Source organism: Poeciliopsis prolifica, unplaced genomic scaffold, assembly GCF_027474105.1.
Source record: "Poeciliopsis prolifica strain line A6 unplaced genomic scaffold, Auburn_PproV2 SCAFFOLD025, whole genome shotgun sequence".
NCBI lineage: Eukaryota > Metazoa > Chordata > Actinopteri > Cyprinodontiformes > Poeciliidae > Poeciliopsis > Poeciliopsis prolifica.
Genome location: NW_026562400.1, coordinates 608,377 through 615,583, shown reverse-complemented (window position 1 = coordinate 615,583; position 7,207 = coordinate 608,377). Strand labels below are relative to the sequence as shown.

The window sequence follows — 7,207 nt, the reverse complement described above, 5'->3', positions numbered from 1 at the left end:
AAAATCACCAAAACAATTTGGGGAAACTTTTGCAACTACAACAAAAGTTGCAAGCAAAGTAAATCATTTCTGTTTTATTATTTTCTGTATTCCTTTACAGATAGATACTCATAACCTGCAGGGGATGAGAGAAATGGTCTGGAACAAACTGTTTGTTGCTTACTTGAGCATGCAAAATGTGGGTTGCATGCTCAGTGATAAAAACACTCGCTATCTGTTGCAAAATCAGATGTAATGATAATAAAGGAACTTCATCAATTCATTTCCATAACTTTTTGACAATTCCCTAATCTTATTATCAGAGTCATTTGGCTCAAAGTTAAGTGAATATTCCTCTGTAGAGTAAATGTGGAAACATTTTGCAGGCGAACCGTTTTGGGCCTCAGTGTTGTGGTTCAGCACATGAAGCCACCTGACTGCTCCGTGGTCGGCACACCATCAGGCTGACAGGGGGAAGCGGAAGCCACCATAAACTGGGTCGCAGAGGGTAGAACTGCCTGAGGGCAACTTGGCTGACACCCCACATCTAAATCAGCACATTAGGCAGCAGTGCACGACAAAGAATTACAGGGGGAAAAGTGCAAGTAAGGAGAAACTGCATGTATTATGCGTTTTAATATTCACTGTTTGGAGAGTGGATGAGATCGGGGAGATGAGCCATTTGGCTTCCTGTCAAAGCTACGGACACATGAAGGGTATCAAACCACTGAGGTTCAGACAAAAGAAGATCATCACTCTGTTCAACAGGAAAAGTTCAACTGATGCCCAAATGCACTTCAGTAAATTAGAACCTCAGTAAACGCTTCATTTATTCTGTAATTCAGTTTGAAAAATGTAACTTACATATGACAAAGACACATTAAATACAAAGTGTACGTGAAGTATGAAAACACTGTTTCAGCAAAGTTACATATCATGTTTTTATCTTTTTAACAGTTTTGCATAAATGAGCATATTTGCAGCATTTTCTTCTTCTTTCTGCAATATATTTCAGGAAATTACATTTTATATCTTCCCATGGAAAAAATGTTCAAATAAATCTTTGAGTTAATAAATTGAATATATTGACAGGTTAACGCATCAGTTCCTGTAATAAAACCTTTATTAATGTAATTGCTATGCAGCTGTAGAAGCAGAGTGTTGTTGATGAATGAAGATGAAACCAAATATCTGATCTTCTCCAGCATCGCATGAGACACTCTGTGTCATGAGATTAAACAAAATCATCATTTCCTTAATGGATCCTGGAAAACAAAGAACTACATTTAAACCTGAAATATAAAGATCAGAACAGCAGATCAGAGACATTAACAACATCTCTGATCAACAATCAGAGAGAAAATCTATTTGGGTTTACAGATCTCTGCAGAGTCTCCAATGTACCCAATTTTAACTCCAGCCAGTAGCGGCTGAGTGAATCTAGTCTGGACTCTGTGGAGGAGAGTCATGGGTTGAGAGACGCTGTAGAAGGACAGAAGACCTGCTGTGTGATTCAGATACACTCCCACTCTGGAAGAAACTGGACCTGAGATGGAGGTCCAGATGTTGTTGTGACCAAATCTATAACTGCTTTGGGAATACTCTAATGCCCAAGATTTATCATTATGTCCAAATCCGCATTGATTTCCATATCCTTCTCTGTTGATGCTCTTGTATGCAACTGCTATATAAACTTGTTGCCCGCTCCACTCCACCTCCCAGTAACATCGTCCAGTCAGATTCTCTCTACTCAGAACCTGCCACCATTCAGTGAATCTGTCTGGATGACGAGAATAAGACTGATGCTGACCCATCACCATAACCTTCCTGTTTCCCTCTGATAGAACCAGATTTGTGTTTACTGTGTTTGGATCCAGAGTGACTTCACATGAAAATCTTAATCAATCAATCAAATTTTATTTGTATAGCACATTTCAGCTACAAGGCATTTCAAAGTGCTTTACATCATAAACACAAAACACAAAGGCATGCAACATAGAATAAAATACCAAGTTTTTTTTTTTTTTTTCCCCTCTTTTTTCCCTTTCTTCCCCCTTCCCTTTGACACGGAATTTAAGCGCCTGTTACCGCCGGACTCCGCCGTCCGTTTAACCACGGGTATTCGCCGGGCCCCTTTGCCCACAACAGGAAAAAATAAAAAATAAAAAATTACATACATATCCACAAAATCAAATCCATACATAGTACATTTCAAATGCAACTCTAAACAGGTGCGTTTTTACTTGAGATTTGAAGGAAGTCAGGGTTTCCCTGTTTTACAGTTTCTGGAAGTTTGTTCCAAATTTTTGGTCCATAGATGCTGAAAGCTGTTTCTCCTCTTTTGGTTCTGGTTCTGGGGATGCAGAGCAGACCAGAACCAGAAGACCTGAGAGTCTGGAAGGTTGATACAACAACAGCAGATCTTTGATGTATTGTGGTGCTAAACCATTCAGTGATTTATAAACTAACAACAGTATTTTAAAATCTATTCTTTGTGCTACAGGAGCCAGTGGAGGGACTTTAAAACTGGTGTTATGTCTCTATTTTCCTGGTTCTAGTGAGAACGCGAGCAGCAGCATTCTGGATCAGCTGCAGCTGTTTGATTGATTTGTTGGACAGGCCTGTGAAGACGCTGTTGCAATAATCAATGCGACTAAAGACAAACGCATGAATGAGTTTCTCTAGATCTGGCTGAGACATTAGTCCTCTAATCCTGGAGATGTTCTTCAGGTGATAGAAGGCCGATTTTCAAAGCCTGGGGGAAAACACCTGATGTAAGCGATGAGTTTACGATTTGGATCAGATCTGTAGCAATAACAGGCAGGACTTTCTTAAAGAAATGTGTGGGAAGGACATCCAGACAGCAGGAGCTTGAACTTAATTGACTTATAATTTCTTTTAGAGTTTTATAATTAAGTAGTTGAAAATGGGTCATTTTTTCTGTATTTGTTTTGTTTTGGTACAGCAATGGTTCTGGCTTTGAAGTTGATGTGCAGATTAATCCTCTGATTTTTTGGGTTTTCTCTGAAAAGAAATCAGAAAACGTATTACAGGCAAAATTAGATTGGAATTGAGGTGGAAACGTCATAGGAGGGTTTGTGAGCCTGTCAACTGTTGCAAATAAAGTTCGAGCATTATTGATGTTTTTGTTTATGACATCTGCAAAGAAAGCCTCCCTTCCATGTTTTAGTGTTAAGTGATAGTTACATAGTTTTTCTTTGTAGATGTCGTGATGAACGTGAAGTTGAGTTTTACGCCATTGTCGTTCTGCCCTGCGGCAGACTTGTCTTGCAGACCGAACTATTTGTGCATTTCTCCATGGAGATTTCTTTCTACCAGTCCAAACCTTTACTTTAATTGGGGCAATGGAATCAATGATATATGAAACTTTAGACTGAAAATCATCTAACAACTGATCTACATCATTACAGCTTAAGGGTGAGGAGGAAGAATAGATTTGATTAAATGTTTCTGCTGTGTTTTCTGTGAAAGAACGTTTTGTGACAGTAGCTGTTTGTCCAAGTGGGTCAAAGAATAAAGAACCTTCAAAGATAACAGCAAAGTGATCCGACAGGGCGACATCAGTTACAGAGACATTGGAAATATTCACACCCTTACTGATAACCAGGTCCAGTGTGTGTCCTTGAGTGTGTGTTGCTGTTTACATGTTGTGTTAAACCAAAATTTTCTAAAATATCAGAGAGCTTTTTTGCCCCTCTGTCTTGGGTTTGTCCACATGAATGTTAAAATCACCAACAGTTATTAAACAATCATAATCAATGCATATAGAGAAAGAAGATCATTCAAGTCAGTAAAGAAATTTTCCACGTATGTTGGAGTTTTGTATAAAGTTAGTGTCAAAGTTCGTTTGAAGCCTTTAACCTGAATTCCAAGATACTCAAAAGATGTGAAATGACCGAAAGAGATTTTACTACAATTTATGGTTTTCTTAAATATAGAAGCCACGCCTCCTCCTTTTTTATGTTTCTGTTCTCACTTTAAAAATTGTAGTTAGGAGGCGCTGATTCAATTAGTACAATTTGGTCATTATCGTCATTCAACCATGTTTCTGTCAGAAACATAACATCAACATTATACTCAGTGATGAAATCATTAATTAACAGAGCTTTAGCACAGAGTGATCTGATATTTAAAAGAGCTACTTTAAGTGGCTTGGAGGCCAAAAGATTTTCAGTCTGAGGTTCCTTTAGGCAGGGGATCACTCTGAGGTTTGAATTAGGACCGCTGTATTTCATATTTCTGGTTTTTGTAAATTTTCTTGTAGTGATCCGGACAGGTAATGTCCTGTTCTGCAGAACCCGGGGGCCAGACACATTCTGGATGGAGACGGGTGTAAAGATAATATCTGGTCCCCGGCCTCAGACCTCAGAAACGCAGAGTGATGATTCTCTGGGAAAGTCAGGGCAGGTGGCTTAAATGTAGTGAGGTCTGCTACGTGAGTGCTAAGGAGAGACGTGCCGAGGCGAACCTCTTGATTCATTCCATCTGTGAATTTAAGAAACTCTGGTCCGGAAGACATTTCTTCATTGGTATCCATTGAATCCTGTGAATGCTTGGAGGAGCAGAGAGGAGGGGGAAGGAGCGAGGGAAGCAGTCGCTCCGTCTCCAGTCGATTTATCAGCTTGTTTTGGAATATTGTGCTCCTGATCCGGGAGCGTTTCATCCTGTCAGACATCCTTGAGCCTGTTCTTCTGACACGATGATCCTGTTGCTGTCCTTGTTGATAAAATAAAAAAGGTTTGCAGTGAGTATTTATCCCATGTTTATTAAGATTGCGTCCTCCTCTTCCAAAAAGGTGAAAGCTCTGCCAATAGATCCAGGTTATCGATGAAGGTCACTGAGCTGGTAGAGCAGGTTTTAATCAGCCATTTGTTGATCGTGAGCAGCCTGGAGTGTTTTTCGTCTCCCCATTGAGGTGATGGAATTGGACCACTGAGAAATAACTTCATTCTCAGTTTTCCCATAGTGTCCAGAAGAATGTTAAAGTCCTTTTTCAGAATCTCAGACTTTTGCTTTGCCAGATTGTTGGCTCCAACATGCACAACTAAAGTCTGAATATCTGGCTGATCAGTGGTTAGAGAGAGCAGTTTGTTGGTTAAATCAGATACAGTGTCACCAGGAAAATACATCACTCTTGTTTTCCTTGGATTGCAAACGTCACTGATTCCCTTTACTGCCTCATCTCCAACAACAAGCACTTTTGGGTTACCTTTAGTTTTCCTGGTGGTCGCTTTGTCCTTGGGAGCTTTGGGGGATCGATGTGTTGGTCTTGCCTCACTGTTGATGTTTGAAGGCGAAGTTTCACTCAGAGGCTCAGGCTGGAGTGCAGAAAATCTGTTTTTCAGTGGGATTCCCACAGAGTCAGAATGTTTTGAGGCTCTTGCTGGTTGCTTTGTCCGTGGGGTCGGTGGAGGCGTTTTGGTTGCAGCTGCTTGTTTGTCTTTCTTTGGTGGAGCAGGTGTTGAAGTTGAAGGTGGGTTTCGGCTCAGAGCCGGCCACGCTGATTCGTCCAGGTGCGGGGTTCTCCCTGATAATCGTCTCATCGGATCCGCAGTGCGAGACTCCCGTTTCGGCTTGGCACCCAGAGCGTTCCAGGGTGAGCTGCTCGGTGCAGGGCGCACAACCTCTCCGTTGATTTGAGGAAGAGTTGTTTCATTTCCACAAGTAGCGTTGATCTCAAAGTTCACCTCCAGTAGTTTAATCTTCATTTCTATAAACTGAAGTCGTTGTAAAATACTGCTCATGTCCTTGGGGTCAGCCGGAGGCATTTTGCCCTGGTTTAACTTGGAGGTAAAGAAAAGTAAGGTGAAAATAAAAGTAAGAAAATCCCCCAGTCCTTAGGTTTGGAAAAATCCAGTTAAGATGTCAATAATGTAAATATAACTATAAAAACTGTCACCTTAAAATTAAAAAATAATTCACAGGCAGAGTTATCAGTAAGGACGAGAGAGAGCAGGATAAGCTGTTCCTCCTTCGGCAGTCAAAACTAAAGTAAGTAAGAATCCAGCTCTACTCTTTGGTTCTGGTTCTGACAGTAGTGACCATCACTGAGATGTTTGTCCAAGAGTTTCTCAGGACATCCTGTAGTTTCTCTCTGAGCTCTGACACAGCTGCTGTCACGTTCTCAAAGTGTCTCAGAGGACGGATGTTGATGCTGGATGAGAGTGTGGACTCACTGAGTGCTGGCAGTGAGGGGTAGTTGAGGAGAAACTGGTTGTGATCCTTTGTGTGTGAGAGCTGCTCCAGCTCAGCGTCTTTCCTCTTCAGCTCAGTGATCTTCTGCTGCAGCTTCTTCTGAAGCTCTTTGACTCGACTCACTTCAGTTTCCTGCTGGGATCTGATCTGCTGCTTCACCTCAGAGCTTCTTTTCTGGAGGAGACGGATCAGCTGGGTGAAGATCTTCTCACTGTCCTTCACTGTTTTATCAGCAGAACGATTGATGGCCTCCACCTCCTGTTGAAGCAGCTTCACATCTTTCTCCTGGTCCTGGATCATCTGCTGGATTTTTCCTCTCCTCTCCTCCAGCTCTCTCTGCTTCTCAGTCCTTTCTGCTGCAGCTGAGACTGTGGCGTGGCCTTTATGTTCATCTATAGAGCCGAGATAGCAGATACTCTTCTGATCAGTGAGGCAGGACATCTTCATCACCACATCAAGATAAGAGCACACGTTCTCCAGGGGGCTCTTGTTCGGCTCTATCAGATTGTGTTTCTTATATGAAGCCACATAATAATGAGGCTGAAGGTGTTTCTCACAGAAAGAGGCCAGACAGAATAAACAGGACTTGATGGCTTTCAGTTTTCTTCCAGTGCAGGAATCACAGGCCACATCTTCAGGTCCAGCATAGTGGAGATCAGCAGGAGCAGCTTGGAGTCCAGTCTTCTTCAGCTGCTCCACTAAAGCTGCTAACATGGTGTTTTTCTGCAGGTCAGGCCTCTGTGTGAAGGTTTTCCTGCACTGAGGACAGTTGTAGTTTTTCTTCTTCTTACCTTCATCCCAGAATTTTGTAATACAGTTCATACAGTAGCTGTGTCCACAGGGAATAGTGACTGGATCCTTCAGTAGATCCAGACAGATGGAACAGGAGAAGGTTCGTCGGTCCAGCTGAACTGCCTGCTGCTCCATTTCTCCTCTCAGTCACGCTGTTAGTTGCACTTCCTGGGAAGAAAAACAAACTTGAGATCTGATCCACCAATCACATGTCAGGGCA

The 7,207-nt window shown here is 41.8% G+C and overlaps 1 pseudogene; it reads right to left on the bottom strand.

Annotated features, from left to right (window-relative positions):
* Window positions 1–1,343: 1,343 nt before the first annotated feature.
* Window positions 1,344–7,122, bottom strand: LOC129371042 (tripartite motif-containing protein 16-like; annotated as a pseudogene).
* Window positions 7,123–7,207: the final 85 nt, after the last annotated feature.